Below are 25,116 nucleotides of genomic sequence, written 5' to 3'. Positions count from 1 at the left end.
ACACCTTACTTTCGAATTCTTGGACACTTAAAATAATTACTTAAGTAACACAAATGGTACAGAAGCCAACAGAGAATATGTTTCTTTGCCTTATTCCTCCAGTCCTACCCTATGTACGACGTGCCCCCAGTATATACCCTTTGTATACATAGGACTATTATCTTACCATAGAAACCAAGAACCAGAATTAGTGGATCAAATGGAATGCACATTTTAAATAGTAATGTATGCTGCCCAACTATCTTCCAAAAAGGCTTCACTATATTATTATAATCTCACCAAAAGCATATAGATGAGAATACCTATTGCCTATAGTTATTAACACTGAATGTCATTGATCTATTGAATAAAAATTATTTTAATATAAAATTTCAAAATTATTATGAGTTTTATTGTCCATTTAAAAAATTGTATCTCTTATCTTCCTTTGAATATTTATTTTTCATTTTGCTGCAGTAGAGCTGTAATTTATTCTTTTATAGAAGGTTTTCCACCTCTAAAAGTATTTTGCCCTTATGTTTGAGAATTCTAGGTTCAAAAAGTTTTCCATGAGAATTTTAAAGTCTTGTGCTTCACTGTATTACAGAATCCAGGGTGGCCAAAAAGAAGTCCACTAACAGAATCCTCTTTCTTTCTTAGGTAGATTTTTAAATATATAGGTTATTTTTCTTTCATCATGCTGGGAAAGTGATTGACCCACTTAATCTGAAGACATAAATCTATCTTCGATTTAGATAAATTATCTTATTTATTTGATAATTATTTTGTATTTTGAGAGGAGTGCTTCAATTTCTCAAGTAATAATAACAATATTGATAACAGAAGCTAATATATGTTAAACATTTCTGCTTGTTTTAAATATTTTACATGTATTAGGTCATTTAATCCTCATAGAAACCGTGTTACAGTAGTCCCTCCATCCTTAGTTTCACTGTTTTGCGCTTTAGTTACCCACAGTCAACCACAGTCTGAAAGTATTATTGTGTGCTGTTCCGTAGCATGACGAAATCTTGCACTGTTCCACCCAAGACATGAATCCTCCTTTTGTCCAGAGGATTCCTGCTGTAGGCACTCATTCCCAGTTAGTCACTTAGTAGCCCTCTCAGTTGCTAAATCAACTGTCTTTGTATCTCAGTGCTGCTGTTAAAGTAACCCTTATCTGATTTACTAATGGGCCCAAAGCACAATGTAGTGATGCTGGCAATTTAGAGATGCCAAAGAGAAACTTGACAGTGCTTCATTTAAGCGAAAAAGTGAAAGTTCTTAATATGGAAAGAAAAAATCATATGCTGAGGTTGCTAAGATCTATGCTAAGAACTATCTATGAAATTATAAAGAAGGAAAAAGAAATTCATGCTAGTTTTGCTGTCACATCTCTTCAAACTGCAAAAGTTATGGCCTCAGCGTGTGATAAGTGCTTACTTAAGATAGAAAAGGCATTAAATTTATGGGTGGAAGACATGTACAGAAATGAGTTCCAATTGACGGCAATTGGGTCTGGTACTGTCCGTGGTTTTAGGCATCCACTGGGAGTCTTGGAACATACCCCCTTGGTTAACGGGGGACTATTGTATTACCATTTTACAGATGAAGACATTGACAGAGGCTAAGTAACTTTCCTAAATGATACTATTAGAAGCAGAAGTGCCAAGTTTACTCCTAGGCCAACTGTCTCTAGGCCCCAATCACTATAAAAATCCAGTAACTAAAAATTGTTTGCACAGCTATTAAAACAACAAACTATGAATGCAGCTGTCATACTAACCTGTCCAATCCAGGGTAGTCTGAATTTAAATGCCAAGAATGCCTCTGACTCAGGATTCTTCTGAATCAGTGACTAAAGTCAGATGACTCTCCTGTGTCCACGTGCTGTTTCAATATTCATCTAATATTTTATGTGGCATGTGAGTGAAGGTTACCTTGGAGAGGAGGAGAAGTAACTAAACAAAGCATCCAATGTTTATAGTATTTCAAACAATACCTATCAACTTTCATAAACGGTCTGATTCAATGGAGATAACAAACTTGACATTGATATTGTTAAGAACTAAAGTATATGATCAGAGTAGACAATGTACTTACAGGACTTATTTCCTGATAGACAAGAGTAGAATTTTTCCAAAAGAACCAGAGCTGTACAAAGGAAAGATGCTTCCACCCAATTATTTCCTACTTATGAGCTCTGATAGGAACCCACCTGGGGGTGATCTGCAGAGTACCTGTGTTAAATTTCTTCACATAGAGCTAGCTCATCATGCAAGTGGTACTAAGAAATGAAAATTATATGGCTTAGAAAATGGTTGTAGCAGAATGCCAACAAGCAGAACTATCTCACGTGCAGATATTATGCAACCCGGCATTTGAAAATAGTTACCTTTACCCACTAGTCCCATACTGTGTGTAGAATAAATTAGGTTGAGAATGATCAAAAGTTAAAAGATTATAGCTACAATACAGTTATAGCAACAATCGTATAAAACAAAACTGTGTCTAAACTGAAAGTACCTCTGGCTATTTTTAAATCTTTAAGAACAGGAATTTGCTAAATCATTAAAATCAAATTAGCATAATTAAGGATCTAAAATTGTGAGAGTATTAATGTGATTACATTTATTTAAACTCAGTTAATGAAAAATTACTGTTACATTCCTTTAAGAAAAAAATTACATTAACTTATATCATTGGGTACCATTTAGATTAGCCAGTTAATCTCAATATAACCAAAATCTGTATCAGTAATAAGAGTGCTAGTAATTTACATATAATTAGAATGAAAGCTTTTTGGCCATAAACAATCTGGGGAAGTCCTTATAAAATAATAAGTGGGAAAACAAATTGTCCTACTCTATAAAAAACATTATGCAAAATATACAAAAAAATAAAATAAAATAATACTTTTTTTTACAAGAAGTAAATAATACTTTTTTTTACAAGAAGTAAAAATAGTATTATTAGGGTAACAGTGCTGTAGGAGGTTTTATATTTTCCTTAAATTTTTAATTTAAAAAGTTTTAATTTTTAACATGTTAAAGACTGAATAAATAGCTCTGTTAAAATAAAGAAAAAGAAGTAAATAAAATGGTATTATTTTCTATCCAGTTTAACATTTTGATATATACTTTTCCAGTTTTTCTCTTTATTATTCATATTTTTAACTTAAAATCTGTAACTCTTAAACTATAATGTTAATAACAATTCTGTCCCTTTGTCACTTAACAATGCATTGTGCGCTTTTGTCACATGTTAAAATGTTCTTCTATGACAGTAGTTCTCAAAGTATGGTCCACAGAACCCTAGATGTCCCTGATAGATCCTTTCTTGCGATCTGGGAGGCTAAGTCTATTTTCATATACTAAAATTTTTTTGCCTTTTTTACTGTGTTGACATTTGCACTGATGGGGCAAGAGCAGTGGTTGGTAAAACTGCTGTATGATTCAAAAGAAACAAGGCAGGTTTTGATTGTTGGTGTAGTATCAAAGAACAATATCCAAAGTTATCTGAAAAGATTATTAAAATACTCCTCTATTTACAACTACTTATATTTGTGAGGCTGGATTTTCTCCATTTTCCTTAACTGAAGCATCATAACAGGTTGAATAGTAACACAGTTACGAGGATCTAAATGTCTTCCATCAAGCCAGAGTAAGACGTGAAAAAGATCTGCAAAAATGTAAAAGGATGCTAACCTTGTTAACACGTTTGGTTTTCAAAAATACGTTTTAAAAGAGTATCTTGTGTTTAAAAATGTGTTTTATTTTTAAATGTGTAAATACATATACAAATAAACAAATATACATACATTAAAATTTTCTATTTTAATTTCTAATACAGTATTGAGGGATATAACCACACGAACAAAAGCTTTTGAAGCCCCAAATACTTTTTACGAGTATTAAGAAGTATTAAGAAAAAGTTTGAGAAGTGCAGTTTGTAACAGCACTTTTATAGAAAGCACAGTGATCATGGACATGCCTTAATTAATATAGTCCTAGAATATACATACATTTCTTGAGAACGAGGACTACTATGTAAATCCTAAAAGGCCTGGTGAAAACTGTGCACCCAGTGAGTAAGGACCTGATTTTGGAGCCACAGCTCATGGTCATCACATCTTCCCCCAGGAGGAGGGCTGATTGAAGAGGAGGATCTAGGACTAGATAAAGCCGCCCTCAGCTACGGGTGGCTACATTCATTCTCCTGCTGAGGTTTTTTCTCCTTTCTCAATATTTTGTGTCATTTTTCTAGGATTTCCACAGAAATACATTGAAAGAAGTTGGAATACAAATTTATTTCAGTAAATCGAGTATTTTCCTTCAGCTCTCATGAAGTCTCTGACACATTTTTTCCATTTCTGATTGGCATTCTATTAGGCTGAGTCCTGGGTACGTGAGTTTTGTCACCCAACTACCTTCCCGTCCTCACTACCTCTGAGTCCATCACTGGTGATGCACATGGCCCTTAATGACATGGTCCAGTTTATATGTTTTCCAACTCTAGACTTCTTAAACCAGATTACCTACACTAATTAATTTTTAAAATTAATTTAGAAATTTAAAAAAGTCTGCCCAGAGTTTGAAAGCATACAAAATTCTATAAAATGCCATTCTCTCATGCATTATATTACTTCTTAACAAATTAAATATATACAGAGTTAGCCTCATTAAACTCGAATGGTCTCTGGGAGACCTACCTAAATAACTCTGAAGCAGACTATATTCCCTAAAATGTATTCTGAAGTACTGAGGAATTTTCATTGTTATGGAGGCATTTGAGCACCCATTTTTTAGCAGGCCAGGATATATATGCCAGAATGCTAAAGAGAATAGAACTAAATGACAGTCCAGCCATGTAAGGTTCTCAAACTGTGAACACTGATGTTGTTTATTTTGTAATTTAGTGTAAAATGAGTGTGGGAATCTTTATTAGTGATTTTCAAGTGCAAAAGTTGAATTTGTCCTCCAAAAATCTGCACTGGCTTTTACTGTTGTAAACCAAGCCACAACCTCCTTAATCCAACATACCCTTTCCATTGTATGAGTCCAACCACAAACATACTTTGGATCCTCAAGAAACAATTTCTCAAGAAAACATAGTGGAGTAAGTAGCAACCCACTTGGGTCCTTACCCAGGTTCCTCTGGGCCTAGGATGACTGCATCCGGGCTACAGGCTTGTGTTCTAAAGAGTAGGCTCAGTGTTGCTGGCAACCACTGAGTTAAAATTTCCAGCCACCACACTCCTTGTCCACAGTCCTGATGTCTACCCCTTTCCTCTCCCAGAATAGGTCAGTGATTTCCACACCAGGTATGGAGTCTGATGAATTTCCAGGGATAATATTTTACCTTCTCTCACTCCTATGATAAGAGGAAAAAACTGTTTGCTACCCCATCCCCTAACTTCTAGAGGGTAAATAATAATGCTATCACAGACTGAAGATATAGATGTATCTAGGCTAGGTCTTCTAGGGATTGTGGAAAATGATGCTTTTAGTCTCTTTGTAAATTACAATATTCCAAGATGATCACAGTAGGAATGGGTGCTCCTAAAGCACAGATGCCTTAAGATGGTCTTTTCAGTCCAGTATTTGTTAACTGGCAACAATTTTGCTCTCCAGGAGACATGTGGCAATTTCTGAAGACGTTTTTGGTTATCACAGTAGGGTGAGGGTGTAGCCACTAGAAACTAGTAAGCAGAAGTTAGGGATGCTGCTAAACATCCCCACAATGCTCAGGACAGACCCCCAAACAAAGTATTATTTAGCCCAAAATGACAACAGGTTAAGAAATCCTGCCTAGTCTAATGTAAAACGCATGCCTCTGGATCTATGGATTTAAATGAAAACATTGCTACATTACTTGATAGTTCATTGAACTATTTGCATTCATGGACAGTTTTCATTATCGGAGATCTGAGCCTGGCTCTAACATCTGCTAGTTGTGTGACCTTGAGCAAGAAGCTTAAACACTCCACACCTGATCTATGAATAGAGAAAATAACTCCTCCACACAATTGTCAGAGAGATTACACTATGGAGTACATATAAAGTGCTTAGTGAATCAAGGTTAGCTGCTGCTGCTATCATTATCATCATCATTATCATGAAAGACTTAATAACTACTAGGTGCCTGACACTGTGTTTAGAAATACAAACACATTTTCTTGTATTCTGAAAATACAAGAAAGAATAAAGACTTAGAACCTATCACTAAAGAGCTCACAGAAACACCTAGCCGAGCAAAAACATACAAGAAGACCTATCTGACTATGTAGCAAGATCCATCTTTTCATTTGCCTCTAGCATCCCAGGAAGCAATGTTTGGCCCTCTTGGGTCTTCTCATACCCTGCCTGCCAGTACCTCTCCCTCCATTGTAACTCCATGCACTGTAGTACCTCAGGCACTTTGTAGCAAAGAGTTACTCTCCCAAAAAGAAAATAGCAAGCTAGTGAATGACTTCCCGTGGACCTCAGAAAAGACCTCAGAAATCTTTGCCATGTTCAAGATTCAGGTGTTAAAAGTTTCAGCCCATAAACAGCTACGGTCAGCACATATCATCAGGCTACTTGTTCCCCATGGTATTTTTGGGATTTGTCAGGTAGAAACTCTTAATTTAGAAGAACTAAGCATCTTTCAAGGAAAAGAAAATTCCCTGCTAAAATATTATTCATAATTTATTTTCCTTATTGTATCAAGTGACTTTTACTTATCCTTCTTATATCACCTGATACAGTTCAGCTCCTTGTTCTGTGCAGGAAAGTTATAATTTGCACATACACATTATAATTTGTAACTGTAAGAATGACTGCAGTGTCACATTCACTAGAATAATGGCCTGTAGCATATAAATAGGGGTTATAAGGGAAGTATATGCCTTAGGAGAATATCCTTTAAGCTGTGCAGTTCAGAAATGAGGTTCTCTCTTGCACCGTTCTACAAATTCAGCGGCAGGAAAAATTACTTGGAAGGTAAAAGCTCTATTTAGATGCTGTACTTTTTTTGTTGATTTGGATTAAACCCAAATGATTATTTTTAAGTTAATGTAAAAACACTGTGGAAAAATGAATCATGTTTTAATTGCTATAATGCTGCATCATTTCCTTAAACTAGAAATGATTGGTGAATCTGGTTTGGTGGTATGTTCCAAACAAGTCAATTAGTACAGAGATTAACCTCTATAATCACTCTCTAGCCAATTGCTTTCCATAATTTTTTCACAAAATTTGTTTGCATTCATGTTTTTTAATGAAGCAGGTAACTAGCCTTGCATTTTAGAATTTTAGTCCTTTTTCATAGAAAAGTTTACAATATTTGCTTTGGAGAAATTTATTGCTGATTTACTTGCATGTAATACAAAAATCCCATATTTTGCTGAAAGGCTTCAAACCGTAAGAGGATACAAGATAATTACTTTTTGGACTATTTAGGAAGCAAGGAGTTTCATTAAAAAAAACTCCATGGTTTCTCAACTCTATAAATGCTTCTTCAAGAAAAATATACATTCCAAACTAGAATGATAAAGGAGGCACAGAAGTGTCTGCATGACAGCCTTCTTCCTTCAAAATATATCACCACCTTCCATAACATCTGCTCTATCATTCTGGTCACTCACAACCTTACATGCTCAGAAAGAAATATTTGTAAGATCTAACTGTAAAAAGTGCCCAGCTGTTCACCCTTTGCTGGGGCAATCCTAGTGGTATATTTATCCTGTATCTGAGTGGATGCTCTATTTCTATCTGTCTCTATCAAATGTATCAGATACACATGGAGGATGTAAGGTGGATTAACTTTGGACCAATTTACATAAAAAACCAAGGAGCCTCCTCAGATGGAATGGAAGAAAATGCAGTCCCAAGGAAACAGTTTGCTTCTAGGACAAGACACAGTGATGCCAGAAGAACAAAGTAATGGTGAAAAAACCACACACAGGTAAAGTCTTTGAATATTGAGAGACTGGTTCAGCAGGCACTCACGGGTCCTGGGCAGAGAAACTGCAATAAATGCAGAGCTAAAAATTAAGAATGGTTTATCTGAAATCTCAGTGGGGCACTAGAAAGGCAAGATGTTGGCACTAATCCATTGATGGGAGATAATACTCATCACTGAGCTACACTTAAGTGCCACTAGGTATGGGGGTCTGTCACCTTGGACGGGTATCAGTAGAATTACGACTCCCAGCTACCAATGACAAGTGAAGGCACAACAACTGGAAACCTTCCCAGGGTAGAAGGGGAATAGCGTGCTAGTAATTAGTGGAAAATAAGAGGCCTCATTCACAGAATATATGTGAGACACTCACTGGAGACTCCAGAGCTATTTGGGAGGAATCTAAGCGAGCCAGCTGGAGCTAAAGAAATGCTGTTTTCTAACTGTTACTGTGATTTGTTTTTATCCCCAGGATGATGTGGCTTGGGAAATATAGGAAACTTGCAGAAGTAATGATGATGACTGCAATAATAGCCACTTTATTTTCTATGTAGTTCTCTGCATTGTTTCTGTAAAGTAAGACAACTGTATCAAAATATTTCACTGAAAATTAATAAGCTCTCAAGTGAAATTATAAAAGATGCTGTGATGTGGACACACTATCCAAAAGTACTAAACCAGGTGGAGGAAACTGCTGAAAATCAACGTCTCCTCTATTTTCTCACGATATACCGCAGACAGAGAACATTACCTAGCTTATTACTGATTGGAACTAAAGAGTAGAAAAAGCACTATCTCATTTCCCTGGAGTCTCAGGGTTGTGTGGGGCACCCCCTGCACCTGCCCAGCCTTTTACCCAGGAGGAACACTCCTCAAACATACCTGGAGGCAGAAGACATCCTACAGGGTACTTGGCCTCTGTCCTCCAACCACACAACAGTCCTGCCTCTCAGTGAACTGGCCTTTCCTGGGCTCAGAGCCCAGCCTCTCTGGACCTATGACGGTCACAGTGCTCTTAGCGCTAGCTTAGCTCAGCCTGTCCCAGGGTTCAACCCATCTGATCAGGCTGCCTCTGAGTCTGGCCCTCCTGCCAGGTGTGTACACACTGACACAGCCGCTCTCTCAGGTAATGCCTAACTTAACATCATGATACATTTAATCCTCCCATAAAATGTTTCCTTCATTTCTCTTTCATTTCATCATTTTTAAAAAACCATAGAGAAGATGAGAAACTAAATGTAGAACGGTATGTCACAGGTCTGAATAAGGCTAGAATGACCCTAATGTGACACATTTTAGATTGTAGACCTGGGGTGCACATATATAAACTATTGTAGACTTTGGGGTGGATTAAATAATATTCAGATTAGGAAACTTCCTTTCATTGGTTTAATACTAAAAATTACTATATCAATTAATGTTGAATTTTAATAAATACTTTATCATCATATAATGAGGTAATCATGTGCTTTTTCTTCTTTATAAAATTAGTATGAAAAATTACATTGAGTCAATCTTGTGTCCCTGGTTTAATTCCAATTTGCTCATGTATTAACTATTTATAACATCACTTGCTAATATTTTGTACTTATTTGACATAAAGTTGTTAATATCCTCTTATTATATTTTTAATGTCTGCAAGGAACTAGAATGATGTCCTCTTTTTTCATTCTTACCATGTGGCTATCGTTTTAGTCTCTTTTTCCTTGTTTGAGCTTGAAAATTTTAATAGACTTCTCAAGAAAACGTTTGCCTTTTTTTTTTTTTTTTTCCCTATTTGGAGACGGGGGTCTCACTCTCATTTACACTGGAGTGCAGTGGTGTGATCACAGCTCACTGCAGCCTCAAACTCCTGGGCTCAAGCAATCCTCTCACATCAGACTCTCAAGCAGCTGGGACTATAGGTGTATGTCATCATGCCCAGCTAATTTTTTCATTTTTCTTTTTTCTTTTTTTTTTTTTTTTTTGAGGCGGAGTCTCGCTCTGTCGCCCGGACTGGAGTGCAGTGGCCGGATCTCAGCTCACTGCAAGCTCCGTCTCCCAGGTTTACGCCATTCTCCTGCCTCAGCCTCCTGAGTAGCTGGGACTACAGGCGCCCGCCACCTCGCCCGGCTAGTTTTTGTATTTTTAGTAGAGACGGGGTTTCACCGTGTTAGCCAGGATGGTCTCGATCTCCTGACCTCGTGATCCGCCCGTCTCGGCCTCCCAAAGTGCTGGGATTACAGGCTTGAGCCACCGCGCCCGGCCAATTTTTTCATTTTTCAAGAGATGGTGGTCTCGCTATGTTGCCCAGGGTGGTCGTGAACTCCTGGCCTCAAGTGATCTTCCTGCCTCGGCCTCCATAGTCACTGGGATTACAGGCATGAACCACAACACCTGGCTCTTGGCTTTGATGATGATTTCTGCTGTACATTTATTTCTTGTTTTTGTTTCTAAATTTTCATTATTTTCTGCTCTCCTCTTTACTTCTACTTTGCTTTAGTTTATTTTCCCTTTTTCTAAGTTTTTGAGATGAATGTTGTTTAATTTTTAGTCTTCCTTCGAACATATGCACTTAAGGCTACACATTTTCCTCAAAGATGGCATTAGCTGCATTTTATATATTTTGATATGTTGACATTTCAGTATCATTTAGGTCAAAATATTTTCTAATTTCCATTGTGATTTAGCCTTTAACCCATTATTTACACAGAACTATTTTTCCTAATTTTTAAATATAGAAGTATTCAAGATTTTGTTGTTGTTTTCAGGATTATTGTTACTGTCTTGTAGCTTAAATAAATTATGATCAACTTTTGATTATAAGTTTTTAATCCTTTGAAACATTTTTAGATTTGCTTTTTGGCTCACAAGTTTTTTATATGTTCTATATATACTAGAAAACAATGATTTTCTGCACTTGTGTATTCAATATCTTTATGTGTTCATAAATAAAGTCAATCATATTATTTAAACTTTCTAAATGCTTATTAATGTTTTGTGTGCACTCTCAATTCCTGAAAGAGATATATCACAATGTCTTAGTATCTGAATTTTCCTGTTTCTCCTCTTAGTTTTGTCAATCTTTGATTTAAATAGTTTATATTATTAAGTAACTAAAACTTTGAGATTATTTTAACTTCCAGGTGTATTAAAGCTTTCACACTTGTAAAATATCCTCTTTGTATCTAGTAATGTTTTTTGATTTAAAGTCTTATTAGTGTTAGTGTAGCTACCATCACCCTTTGCTGGGCAGAGAGCATTAGTGTTTACATCTTATCCATTCTTACATCTTTTGACTTTCAACCTTTTTACATGCTCATAATTTAGATATATCTCTTGAATGTAGCTTTAAGTTGGACCTTATCCAGTCTTACAGTCTTGTCCTTTAATTGAAACATTACATCTATTGACAATTAATACGATTACAAACATATATGAGTTTAAGTCTATCATCTTAGCATCTACTCAGCTATTCTGAACCAAGTATCACATTTGGTTCAGAAAAACGTAATTTGTTTTTTTCCCTAACACTATTCAGTATCAAGTTTAAACGTGTATTATGAGGATTAAACACATTTATATGAGATTTGTACAAGTGCTTTGAAAATCACAATGTCCTAAAGCAATCTTTGTGTTACTAAATATGCTTCTATTAAAGATTTTTCAAAGATCTCTGATGTAGGCTCTTGAATGCAGTTTCAGACAAGTAGAAAAAAAAGTATTGGCAGCGTGATAAGACTCCCAAGATGACCCTTTTAAAAGAAAGAGGGCTCATGACCTTTGGCATAGAAAAGTGTGTTGGAAAGCTCTCAGGAGGAAAGGGCTTGGTGAGTTTAAGGAATGGTAAAGATGCCAGTGTGGTGAGAAGTGGTGAGACTGGTGAGATGGCTATGAGCTAGGTCCTGCAGAGCTTTGTGGGGTTAACTTTGTTAGAAATGTACTTCTCAGTATGTAGCGCAATATCACGGTCAGGTTTACGTTTTTAATTGTTTATTCAGTCAACTGTGGCAAAAACTAATTAGAGGAGGCAAGAATGGAGTGGAGTGGACAAGGTAAGCATTCAGTCTTCTGAAGGACCCCCCATCAAAAAAGATGGTGACTTTAACTTGATAAATAGAAGCAGGTGGCTTTGAGATGCCTCTGAGGGTGGAATCAATAGCACATGAGAATCTCGTGGGGAGTAAAGACAGGGTGATGTCAAGGATGATGTCGGTAATTCTAAACCAATCAACATGCTGATGAGAGGTGTTTGTAGTAAATTTATATCTACGGTAAATAAAGTCTAATACCTATAGACCATTTACCAAATCTACTGCTTATCATTCTGTTGTCTTATTTCTGTTCTTTAATACATTACAAATATCACAAGCTTATGAAAACCTCTCATAGTTCCATACTCTCCAATCTTACACTTTTTCTCTCTGTGTTTTTTTTTTTTTTTTTTTTTTTTTTTTTTTTTTTGCTAAAAATGATTTCAGGGACCAGATGCTGTGGCTCACACCTGTAATCCTAGCATTTTGGGAGACCAAGGCAGGAGGACTGGTTGAGGCCAGGAGTTTGAGGCCAGCCTGGGCAGGATAGTGAGACCTCATCTCTACAAAAACAATTTAAAAACTAGCCAGGTAAGGTGACATGCGCCTGTAGTGCCAGCTACTCAGAAGACTAAGGTGGGAGGATCACTTGGGGCCAGGAATTTGAGGCTGTAGTGAGCTATGACTGCACCACTGTACTCCAGCCTGGGCAGAAGCGTGAGAGCTGTTTCTAAAAAATAAGAAATAAAAATGATTTCAAATAAAACTGAACAGCGCACCACACACTATATTATTCTTTTCACAAAAAGCACACTGAACCTCAGAGGTTCAGACCAGGTTGACACTATCTCTAAAAAAAATTAAAACATGAAAATTTTATCATATTGCATTTTCACAAGAAAATAAATTGAAATAGGCAGTCCTTGCAAAACACAATTTGTTTTTTCCCTAACACAATACTCCAGTACTGCTGCTTACAAAAGAAGCATTTCTATTATACAACCATCGTGTTTGTAATTGAAATAATAATGTCAAATCATTATTGGGCCTGCATTCCATTTAGGTTTTCAAGTTCTGAGCTCCCTCCAAAATAAAAAGATAAAGTTTCTAATGGAATCGTAAGACTGTTGAGCAACTGAACATTTTTCTTCTTTTTCTAGTTATAAAAGTTATGGCAAAAAGAATCCCTCCCAAAAAAAGAGAATGGCTTCTGAGCACTAGAAAAGCTTCACGCACTGTGGGGGGTTTCAGAAAATCCCCTTAGCAATCAATCTGCAGAACATCAATAACAAATGATACACTTCCCTCAACTGCAAAAACAAACAGTAGAGATGCCAGAGGTCCCTGGAATTTAACGCATAAGTGTCTTGTCTTTTTTTTTTTTTAAGATGGAGTCTTGCTCTGTTGTTCTAGCTGGAGCTAAAGCGGCGTGATCTCAGCTCACTGCAACCTCTGCCTCTCAGCTTCAAGCTGTTCTCAGGCCTCAGCCTCCGGAGTAGCTGGAACTACAGGCACGTACCAGCACACCTGGCTAACTTTTTGTATTTTCTGTAGAGACAGGGTTTCACCGTGTTAGCCAGGATGTTCTCCATCTCCCGACCTTGTGATCCACCCACCTCGGCCTCCCAAAGTGCTGGGATTATAGGCGTGAGCCACTGTGCCCTGCCTTTGTTTGTTCGTTTGTTTGTTTAAATGAGACAGAGTCTCACTCTGTCGCCCAGGCTGGAGTGCAGTGTCACGATCTTGGCTCACTGCAACCTCTGCCTCCCTGGCAACCTCTGGCTCAAGCAATTCTCAGGCCTCAGCCTCCCGAGTAGTTGGGATTACAGGCATCTGCCACCTCACCTGCCTAATTTTTTGTATTTTAGTAGAGATGGGGTTTCACCATGTTGCCCAGGGTGGTCTCAAACTATTGAGCTCAGGCAATCCGCCCGCCTCAGCCTCCCAAAGTGATGGAATTACAGGCGTGAGCCACCGTGCCCGGTCGTAAGTGTCATCATTCATTCAGACTGCTCTAATACAGTACTGTACACTGGGTGGCTTATAAACAACAGAAATCAACTTCTCACAGTTCTGGAGGCTGGGAAGTCCAAGATTCAGTTCCTAGTGAGGGCTCGCTTCCTGGTAGACGGCTGTCTCCTTGCTGAGTTCTCACATGGTGGAAGGGAGCTCTCTAGAGCCTCTTTTATTTTATTTTATTTTTTTTTTTTTTTTTTTTTTTTTGAGACGGAGTCTCGCTCTGTCGCCCAGCTGGAGTGCAGTGGCCGGATCTCAGCTCACTGCAAGCTCCGCCTCCCGGGTTTACGCCATTCTCCTGCCTCAGCCTCCCGAGTAGCTGGGACTACAGGCGCCCGCCATCTCGCCCGGCTAATTTTTTGTATATTTTAGTAGAGACGGGGTTTCACCGTGTTAGCCAGGATGGTCTCGATCTCCTGACCTCGTGATCCGCCCGTCTCGGCCTCCCAAAGTGCTGGGATTACAGGCTTGAGCCACCGCGCCCGGCCGAGCCTCTTTTATAAAGGTACTTGTCTCCTTGATGAGGGCTCCAGCTACATGACCCAGTTACCTCCCAAAGGCCTTACCACCTAATACCATCATCTTTGGCGTGAAGATATCAACTTATGAATTTGCAGGGGACAAACTTTCAGTCTGTAAGAACAAGTATGCATGAGGACTGAGAGGAGGGGAGTATGTATGTTACACATGGGGACATGGAATGGGGAAGGGTGTGAAGGAAGGTGAAGGTTGTTCTTCTACGGTTTGTTATAGTGATGTTTCTCCTGGGGTTGAGTGGTAAAGAGAGGGAGGAATAAAGAGGAGGGGAAAAAACTGGGGGATCAGATAGAGCCCTGTTTTCTAAACATCATGTTTTGAGCTATTAGTGAATGGATCAGAAACATAAATTGTTTTGGTAAGCTAGAACAGAAGATATCAGGGTATATTGTATGTAATAGATACAATATGAAATATGAAGTATTTTGTTTCACATATAGATGAGTGTTACTGTGTGGGTATATATAAATTTGTGTGTGTTGATTTGTCATATAAAATTCTTTTCATATTATGGTTTGTAGTAAAAAATGAGTCACTGAACTAGAGTATTTGAGGTTTCCTGCCCCTGCTTCTCACAGTATAGGACTGTTATGTTAAAGACCTGATGTTCATTTTTTTACTCATGTTTTATGCCTTTAGAACAAAACAGTAAGTTTTTTCTTTATTTCTGTTACCCATAATGATGCAAAGAAAAAAAAAAAAAAAACCCTTGCTTCTGACTTTTCAGAAATCCTGTCTTATTGTTCTCATTTCATGTCACACATTGATTTCCTGATAAACAGTTTTCAAATCTCTAGCCATTCCAGATCACTGAGCTTTCAAAGATTACGAAGATCGTCTCTCTCCTTTATCTCTTTTGTAGATGGTTTTTAAAACTGGCATGTGAGGTGGCTTTATTTAAAAATACATTCCCATCTACATTATTGTCTTTTTTTTTTTTTTTATGTAGTCTGTCTCCCAGGCTGGAGTGCAGTGGCACGATCTTGGCTCACAGCAACCTCCGCCTCCAGGGTTTCAAGTAGCTGGGATTACAGGCATGAGTCACCACACCTGGCTAATGTTGGGCAGGCTAGTCTCAAACTCCTGACCTCAAGTGATCCATCCACCTGGTTGGCCTCCCAAAGTGTTGGGATTACAGGCTTGAGCTATCACGCCCAGCCTAAGTTACTGTCTACCAGAAAAAAAAGTACACAATGAATCAGAATCACTTTCTTGCTGTATAAACTTGGAAAGTTATTCATTCTCTCTGAGTGCCAGTTTCTTTGGCTGTAAGTTAAAGCTAATATTATCTCCTTAACTAGATTGTTGTAAGGAATGGAGATGATTCATGTTAAGTGCCTGACCAAAGTTAGGCACTCACTAAATGATATTTTGAATTATAATAAAATGAGAACCCAAGAACACAATTGTCTCTTAGTAACCTCATATATAAGCAGGCCTCTTGTTGTCTACTGCCTTGAAGAGCCCATTGAATCTCCTCTCACCCCTACAAGGGCCAAAACGTGGCCCGACACACAGCTGATGCTTGATAAAACTTGACAGAATTGAATTAAGGTGGGGTGCTGTTGTGTTATCCTGATAGGAGAGTACACTTATGGCCAAAATAATTACAGAAATCAAGTTTTATGTCCAAATTAGCTCATTAATTTAGGGGCTGGGAGCATAATCACAATAGAACCTTCTATCTCCCAAATGATGCAACTACAAAGAGAACAAAAGTCAAGCTTCATCCAGTAAGCGTCACCTTACCTGGCAGAGGTTTAGTGCGTCTCTCTGCTCTGGGAATAAGCCAGTAATTGAAAGCATCTGCTGGTCAAGACAAGCAGAGCATTTAGGCTGAAGAGGGAGTGATATTTCTGCTTATCTTTAAAAGGAAAGAACAAGTTGATAAGAGAGAGCAGTGGTTTTGCTCTGAAACCAGCCTGACAAAGCATATTGAACAGAGGTCAGTACTTATTTTCTTTCAAAAAATTCCTTTCTTCTGCTCCCATTTATACATAAACAACACACATCCCTAAACTCCATCTATTGTTTTATCCTCGAAATTCTTAGCCCCAATTGGCCTCACTGGCAGCACATGCTCTCCTGACCACACAGCTGCGTCCAAGGGAGGTGGGGGCACAACCTTCAATGGTATCTCTGCTATCTCAAAGGAATTCCAGGTATCATTAAAACAATGTCTGTGCCTCTAAATAAAACAGGCCAGGCATGTTTCACTAAACTGACAGTCTTCTCTAAAGGACCCTGAGGTGTACGAAGCTACTGAGTTTTCCCATCCTACCGTCTTCAAAGTGATAAAGAAAATGCAATTCTTATGCAACTAGCCTTTCCAGCTGACCCTAGGGTGGCATTTGCTGTCTACTCTTCTATTAAACTACCTCACAAAAATCATCTTTTTGTTAAGTTTCTTTCTGTTTCCTCTCTCATACATACAAAAGAGACCCCAGGGGTGGAGGCAGTGTTAGGATGGGGAGGCATGGACTGGGCTCCTAGGAATGGCCTCCATCAGAGGCTTGGTCCGTGGGCCCCAGTCACTGTGACGGGTTGGTGGGGAGTGCGGAGCTTCCCAGGATCCTGCCTCTTTCCCTGTTTATTGCCAAGCAGCAGAAACACACAATTCATTAAAGCAAAACCAAAGATCACGGACTGAGAAATAGCAAGGAACTTCCAGGGACTTGTTGATTTTGGAAACTTAATGTCCATGCTGTGTAACAGTGTGCATGTACCCCAAGGGGGAAAGAGTTTGCTATCTATGTCAGAAAGATGCTTCAGAAGATGTCTCCTCCAAGCAAGTAATATATGTCTAGTTGTTGGCATCTACTATCCTCTCTCTTCTTTTATTCAATAAAGTGAACCATAGCATCTGAGCTACAGAGACCTCTGATAGGTGCAGGGGAAGATGTTGGAGGGAGTGCCCTTTCGATAGGTTGGCATTTTCTCTGTAATGGCAGGAGGCAGTAGAACTATTTGTTTATGTTTCAAACATAAAAAATAATGAATCAGCACTCGAACAAGTCTTGAAAGATAAAATGTTCAGTGTTAATTGAATCTCTATATTGTGCCAGATAATATTGAAGTGCTAGGAACACAGTGCTGAATAAGGTCCCTGCCCTCATAGACAGGTGTTCTAGTAGGAAGAGACAAAACAGACAAGCTAAAACAAATTTTCAAAGTGTGATAAGTGCTATGAAGAAGGTTAAACATGGATAGAGACTGGCTATGGAGGGGGCAGATTTCAGCAGATTTAGGGAAGGCCTCTCAGATGAGTTGGCATTTAAACCAAAAGGTGAAGGAAGAGAAAGAGCTGCCAAGCCCCATCAAGAGCATTCCAGGCAGCAGGCGCAAATGCCATGGAGTGGCGTGGAGGATAGCTCAGCTGTGTGCCTGGAGCCTAGTCAACTACAGGCACGTGCATGAGAAGAGGTCACAGAGCAGGGCGGTAGGGCCAGACCCCACAGGAGCCTGGGGATGGTGGGAGGAGTTCCTGTGTCACTCTAACTGTAAAGGGAAACACTAAGACTGCCATCAAATAAATCTCCTTTGCCACCTCACTGCCGGAGCCCTGCTCACCACATCTGAAGGATCCATATCTTCCAGAGCTCTGCAGATTTTGACAGCAGAGATGTGCTCCTCACACCCCCACCTTCTGCTTTTTCATTATTTGTGACTATCAAAACAGAACTTTGATGACAAATTATTTCTAAATAAACCAATCATTAAAATATGTAAGATCTCTCACCTATCACCATACTTCTCACTTACCATTCTCATGCATCCCAATGACTTGAACAAAAATAAATAGAACCAGAAAATAGTCAAAACAGTACAATTTAATCTAAATTATCCTTCTCACAACATCCCTGAGATTGACTTGTCAAGTCCTGTTCGTTGTCAGATTGGATTCTCTGGAAGTGAATGCCTTCTGCAAAGTATCTCAGATGTGGATAACGCAGGCAGGACTAAACTGCTTTTCTTCCCATTTGAGTTGTCAACACCTCCCTCTGGGCCAATTGAGGATTACTGTTTCAACAATACATGCAAGCTAATTGTTTGTTAAGCCGGTTCAGCCAACCATAAAATCATAGGAGAGTCAGGCCTGGCCCATTCTCTTGCCTCTGAACTGGATCACAGTCAGGATCTCTGACAGCTCCACCCCAGGTTCACAGACCAAATGGGGAATATAGCTCTTGAGCAAAGTCTGAATTTTGTTTCCATGAAGAACGGTTTCTCCAACATAATCAACTACAATCACAAACAATCATAATTTTTAACACATTCACATTCTTAAGTCTGTATCTGCTTTGGTTTCCTTAAATAAAAACATGCCAGAGATAAAAGTATGGAAATAAAATAGTTTCAGACATCAGAGAGCCCTGTGGAAGAATGCACTAACCTAATATGTACTTCCATAGAAATGACAAGATATGTGTATAAGAGAAGCAAACTTCTAGAAACATTCATTAATGATGTGTGAAGATAAAAGTTATCTTTGATGGAAAAAGGTAACTGATAAAGACATCAAAGAGAAAGATCTGAAAGTGAACGTTCTACATACTCACCAGATAAAACATATAAAGGGGCAATTTTGGTTTGTTTTATTGTTGTAGGTCTAAAGGGAATACTTTCATTTTGAGTAGTTTGTCAGCAAACAGCTCAGGAAACTTTACTATTTGAAATGAGCAGTTTGAGTTAACAATAGTGATCAGATATTATAAAACCGTGTTCTGCCTAAATATACCCCAAAATCTTCAGATTGCCTACAAACCCAATACTGAGGCTAAAAAAGACATGACCCCTTGAGAGGCTCTTCTGGAAAGTGGGGCTGTCTGGTACTAGGGATATAGCACTGTGAACCCCCAAAGAGAGAGAGCTCTGACCCCCAGTGCGATCAGGAAAGACAGATGCAAGCCCTAACTGGGTTTGCAGGTTTCATGTCCCCACTGCTGGGGGCATTCCTGTCCAGAAACCCAAGTCCTCCCCAAGAGAGTGGCTAGAGAGTATATACAAACACAATAAACCTTTCACAGAAAGACGATGTCTTTCTTTCACTAGAATTTGGCCAAAGGCTCTTCTTTTGAGTGTTAGTGATACAAAATTCTGCTCTAAAATAAGATAATAGTTTTTAAACTAAGCTTAAATTCCTGATTATTTGAACACATTAGAAAAAGAAAAGGAGTTTCTATTTCAGAAGACATAGTTATTCGGAAACTGCCACAGTTTCTTTTTTAAGTCAAAAATAACAAAATTTCATAAAAGCAAAACAACTAACATCCCCCTCCCCGACCCTCCACAGAAACCGTTCTTAGAACTATTCTGGTTCCACATAATAGAAACCAAATTCAATGCAGCTGAAGTAAAAACAGGGATGTACTGGCACACTTAATGGAAAGTTCAAGGGATAAAAGGCTCAAGTATGGGTAGAACTAGGTGCTTAAATTATGAGGACCTTTCTCCATCTCTTAATTCTGCTGCCCTCTGCATTGGCTTCATTTTTAAGTAGGTTATCTTTAACTGGAGGCAAAATGACTATCAGGATCTCCAGATTTATGTTACGTCATACAGCAACCTCAGTTTTATAAAACACAACAAAACTTCTTCTGGGAGTTCAACAGATGTCTCAGGATTGGGTCTCCTTAATCTGGCTGGGTCCACATGCCATCCCTGTGGTCTGCTATTCCTGTGGTCTGAATGGCCAGCCCTGGTGGCCTATTCCTGCAGATGTACCATGTGCATTCCCATAAGCTAAGAAGGGACAACCCAAGGTGCGGCTGGCAGGAAAGGAATCCAAGCTGACAGATATCACTAATGGAATGCCCATGGCTCTCCCTCCACTTACCTGTTTCCTCCTCTTTCAATCAAAAGCCTATCAAAACTGGGTTCAGATATTATCTTCTGCAAAAACGCTTCCCAAATTCCATGGAATTGTTTATTTGAAAATGGTTAATTAAAACAAACAAACAAACAAAAAAAACCCTCTTCCTAGAGTCTCTCCTTTTGGTGTAGAAGCCCTTTCTGATCCTCCCACAAACTCTTATGTTTCCCTCTAACACTGAATTGATTACACTTTTTGAAACTCTCTGTCCATACGTTTGTCTTAAGCATAATAAATTCCCAAAAGGCATTTTATCCTTGCCATGTAGGAAAGTCTCTGGCACAAAACAGTAAAAATTTATGAAATTAGGCTGTTGTTGTTGACAGAGACAGTCCTTCTCTCTCAGGGTGTAGCAATCAGTCCACTGTAATATCAGTCACATTGAATTTACTCTGAAATAACAATGAAACAGTCTCTAGCAAAACTCCCATCTTTAATGTCTCTATCTTACCAACAGAAATTTGAAAACTCAGCAACTGAGACATGCATTTTTACCTAGTCAATAGAATTCAAACTCAGACAAGAATAGCAATATAACAACTGCTAAACCTACTTTAAAATGACTCATTAGGAAGCGCAAGTCCCTCTATTCAATAAAAAACCTAGTAAAATAACTAATTCATCTCTAACTTCATTTATATTTTCAGTTCATCTTCTGACTTCACAAGAATGGAAGTTTTGTATTCTACTATGATCAATACCTCATGTAAAAATAGTTACGGCACAGCAATGCATGACTTTTCAGATGAGGTTATTTTTGACATTGCTGAAATTTACCATTACTTAAAATATACTAACTGCATTAACAGAGTCTGGAGAATACTCCTCTGTATCTTGCAAATGTATATATGCTCTGAGCCTAATGCTCATATGGCTCCTCCTCAGCCTCCAATGAAAATGAGGTGTATCCTACAAGAACCCAGTTCCAACATGTCTGGTTTCAGAATCACCCACTTCAAGTTGGTCTCCTGTGATCAAGGCCTTAAAAGCTGTACTGAATTCCACATTCAGGTCCCAATGATTCAGGAGAGACTAATATCAAGGCTCCCACAGTGGTCCCCAACCTTTTTGGCACCGGGGACCAGTTTTGTGGACGACAATTTTTCCACGGATGGCAGCGGGGGGATGGTTTTGGGATGAAACTGTTCTACCTCAGATCACAAGGCATTAGAATCTCATAAGGAGTGCGCAACCTGGATCCCTCACGAGTGCACTTCACAGTAGGGCTCTCGCCCCGATGAGAATCTAATGCCTTCGGTGATCTGACAGGAGGTGGAGCTCAGGCGGTAACGCTCACTTGCCTGCCTCTCACCTCCTGCTGTGCAGCCTTGTTCCTAACAGGCCACAAACTGGTATCGGTTCATGGCCTTGGTGTTGGGGACCCCTGCTGTAGGGTGCAGGAGAAGATGAACTAATATTAATAATGGAAGGTAAACTAATATAAGTTGTGCGAAGCATGGTGCTGGGTATCCTACACACAGGTGGAGCCCCACAATATGCTATTGCTCATTCAACACGGCGTCTTCCTCCAGTGTCCATCAGCAGTTGGGTGTCATACTGGAGGGACATGCACTGCGAGGACTTCCCAAGAGATGGTACAAGTAGGCAGAGAACCACATTTGCTGTTCTTTATGAAAAATTAGGCACATTTCAAGAATAGTTTTGCCCACACATCTTTCTCATCTTCTACTTGACTGCACATAAGGTTCATGTAATCCTTGCTTGAGATAAGAGGTGACTGCACTGCTCAGTGCCTCAGTCAGCTATCACAAAAACTCTGAAAGGATTAAATTATTACTGGCCCAATTTATAGGTGAGAAAACAGTGCCTCAAAGGGGTTAAGTAATTTTCCCATGATAATGTGCTCAAAAACTACAAAAACTCTCCTCCTCCTTACAAAGTTTCTAAGACCTATCTTCAGGGTATGTGGACATAGCAAAGAAGTTGTACTTTGTATTGTGTGAAAGAATCAATCCTCTCTAGCCAATGAGCTTTTTGTGACATTACAATAGCAATTTAGAGCAGTAGTTTATGTTATTAAGGAAAGGAGTTCACATTACAAAACATGCTGCCTCTTAATTGTTTAAGACTTTAGATCACAAGTAACCCATATGTAGAGAGCAAAACCCGGGTGTCATTGTGCTTTTTCCCAGTAACATCCTACAAATATTATCATCCCCAAGAGACAAGGTTTTTTAAAAGAAATTTTGCATAACTCTTAAAAAGATACACAAACCTAAACTTAATTTCACTGGGATTTTGAACATAAAATAAAAATTACAGATGCTATTTCAAGATATGCTTTCTGAAATACTTTTCCAAGTATAGCATACCTAACACAGAACATAGTTTACATTTGCCCATGGTGAGGCTTCAAAATGAAGCCATTAGATCAAGTTCAGGGGATAATTTATTTTCTAAAAATTACGTGGCCTTTCTTTTTAATTCTATTTATGTGATATATCACATCTATTGACTTATATATGTTAAATGATCCCTGCATCCCTGGGATGAAACCAATTTGATCATGATGTATTATCTTTTTGAGGTGCTGTTGGCCCAAAAGCTATTGGAATAAAAAATATTATATAATAAAGAGAGAAAAAAATAAAAATTATGCAGAATATTTCTGCTTCAGGAAACTACTGACCCATTTTTTATCTTTTAAGATAAAAACATTTTTGTATAGCAAAAACATTTATCTCAAAAGGTACATTATAATTTAGTCAAATTTGATAGTCATGGGTTTCATAAGCTGCAACAATTATTACATTTGATAATATGATGACTGAAAAGCAAAAGAACATTTGGTATCTTAATATCAATTTAAATTGCACCCAATCATGATAGCAAAATTACCCACAAAGCTGTTCTAGCTGTTCCTTACACCTCTCTTCTTCTACAGCATACCCAGCCAGTGCAGGAGAGGATGTGCCCAGCACAACTATGTCCACACACCAACTCAGACAAGATGAGGTTGTTTTGACTTAAAGGGTATGTAGTAAGCTTAATGAAATGATTTAAATAATCTTCACACAGGCCTTAATTTTTCTCCATTTGCTTCTTTAGTTTAGAAAACACTGGTTTTATAAGGAACTGGGTTTTGTTCTTAGCTTCTCTGTATTTTAATGTCCTGCTGGACTGACCTGGTCTCTACCTGATAGCCTGATGTCTGAGTCAACTCCAACCTCTGCAGAAAGAAGCAGGGACCTTTAGCCCTGTCACTCTGAGAGGTTTCTGATCTCTTACCAACCCTCTTTGAGGGCCCTGACTTAAGAAAACAAAATGCTTAAAAATAAAACACCAAAGCATTCATTGATAGCTTCAACTTCATTGTGGGAGACATTCTCTGATGTCATGAAAGCAGCATGCCAGGGAGGCCACCCACCAATTGATTTTTGAAATTCCTAGAAGCCATAGAAAAGGGCTCACCTCTGCTCTAGGAGGTAAACAGTACTTCATAAGGTATTTATTAACCTAGAGGCTCCTAACTAAAAAAAAAAAAAAAAAAAAAAAAAAAATGCAGCCTTTTAGTATATTCCTAGATCTCTTCTCATTCCCCTTTCATTCCTTAGCTTATTCCCTCCCTTCTTCTTTCTCATTTACACAGAATCTCAGGGTCAGAAGAAACCTTGCTGGTTAAGTAATTCAACTCTTCTGGCTATACATTCTCCTCTCTTTTTATTTCTCTGCATCTCCATGCCCCAGCTTGCATCCCCTCTCATCTCTGCAACTGTTCTTCCTCCTCTCATTTGTTCTGAAATTGCTGCTGCCTACATGGTAGGCACTCCTGGGTATACACAGTAGGACCAAAATCAGCCTGACATGAATGGTTTTGCCTGGGTCATTAACTGAGGTCCAGGACTGACTCCCCAAAAAGAACTACCTAACCTTGTAGTCCTCTGTCTGTCTTAATACATGAAGGTAAGAGTAGGCAATCAGTTATTTGTTGAGCTAATGAAGGAACAAATGATTGCTTATCCAAGCAAATAGTATATCTTATCATTTCCTGTTAAAGTGAAAATTCATCCCTAGGAGAATTAGGGAGGAGCTTCACGGATCACAGATATCTTATTACCAATTAATTTAAGGATATTGCTCCTTCCTAATGGAACTAGTCATAATAAAAAAAATGGGAGTTTGTAAAAATATTGAAGAGTAAGAGGAGGTAATTTTGGAGCCTGGAATATACTGTATGGGGAAATATGGGGGGTGGATATGGGGGTTGGGAAATCTGAACAGTCAGAGGCAACCTAGAGACACCACTGGTACCTAAAGACAGGTGTGAGGAGGCACCAGGAGGTGGGAACGGCACACAAAAATGAAATACAGCAACAAAATTGAACATGAATGCTATTTTTTGATGTAGGTTTATGTAGCTATAGTCATAACACCAATTCGTGTGTGCTGAATTGGGAGATCTTGCATTGAATAGTCGATAAATAAGTAATAACTAAAGTTAACAGTGAATGTAAGATCATCACCATTTCGCTATTTTAATTTTCCAAACAAAACAAACAAGAAAAAAAAAAACGCTATCCCATAAGACAGACTGGGCTTGACACTTGGTTGCTCTGACAATGAAGGCCCAAAGAAAAAGTTCAGATTTTACTGGTGTCAAAGTACTCACCGCTTCTTTAAAACTGGCTCACTTAAATATATCTGCCTTATCCCTTTTTGATGTCATTTGTATGATTCAGTTTTGCTTTGGTTTCTGGTTCTGCAAATTGTTAGTTCCTGCAGATAATGACAAGT

General features: G+C 38.5%; 1 long non-coding RNA gene across 1 annotated transcript in view; it reads right to left on the bottom strand.

Annotated features, from left to right (window-relative positions):
* Window positions 1-1,771: 1,771 nt before the first annotated feature.
* Window positions 1,772-25,116, bottom strand: part of LOC117063319 — a 121,174-nt gene continuing 97,829 nt past the window's right edge. Inside the window, exons 2-3 of the long non-coding RNA XR_004428871.1 lie at window positions 24,992-25,098; window positions 1,772-1,919 (exon numbers count right to left, since the gene is read on the bottom strand). This is a non-coding gene — a long non-coding RNA (uncharacterized LOC117063319). The remainder of the gene's footprint in view (window positions 1,920-24,991; window positions 25,099-25,116) is intronic.

The sequence above is a fragment of the Trachypithecus francoisi genome, unplaced genomic scaffold (assembly GCF_009764315.1).
Source record: "Trachypithecus francoisi isolate TF-2019V2 unplaced genomic scaffold, Tfra_2.0 Lachesis_group18, whole genome shotgun sequence".
Classification (NCBI taxonomy): domain Eukaryota; kingdom Metazoa; phylum Chordata; class Mammalia; order Primates; family Cercopithecidae; genus Trachypithecus; species Trachypithecus francoisi.
The sequence above is the reverse complement of the archived record's forward strand: the minus strand, read 5'-3'. Positions and strand labels throughout refer to the sequence as shown.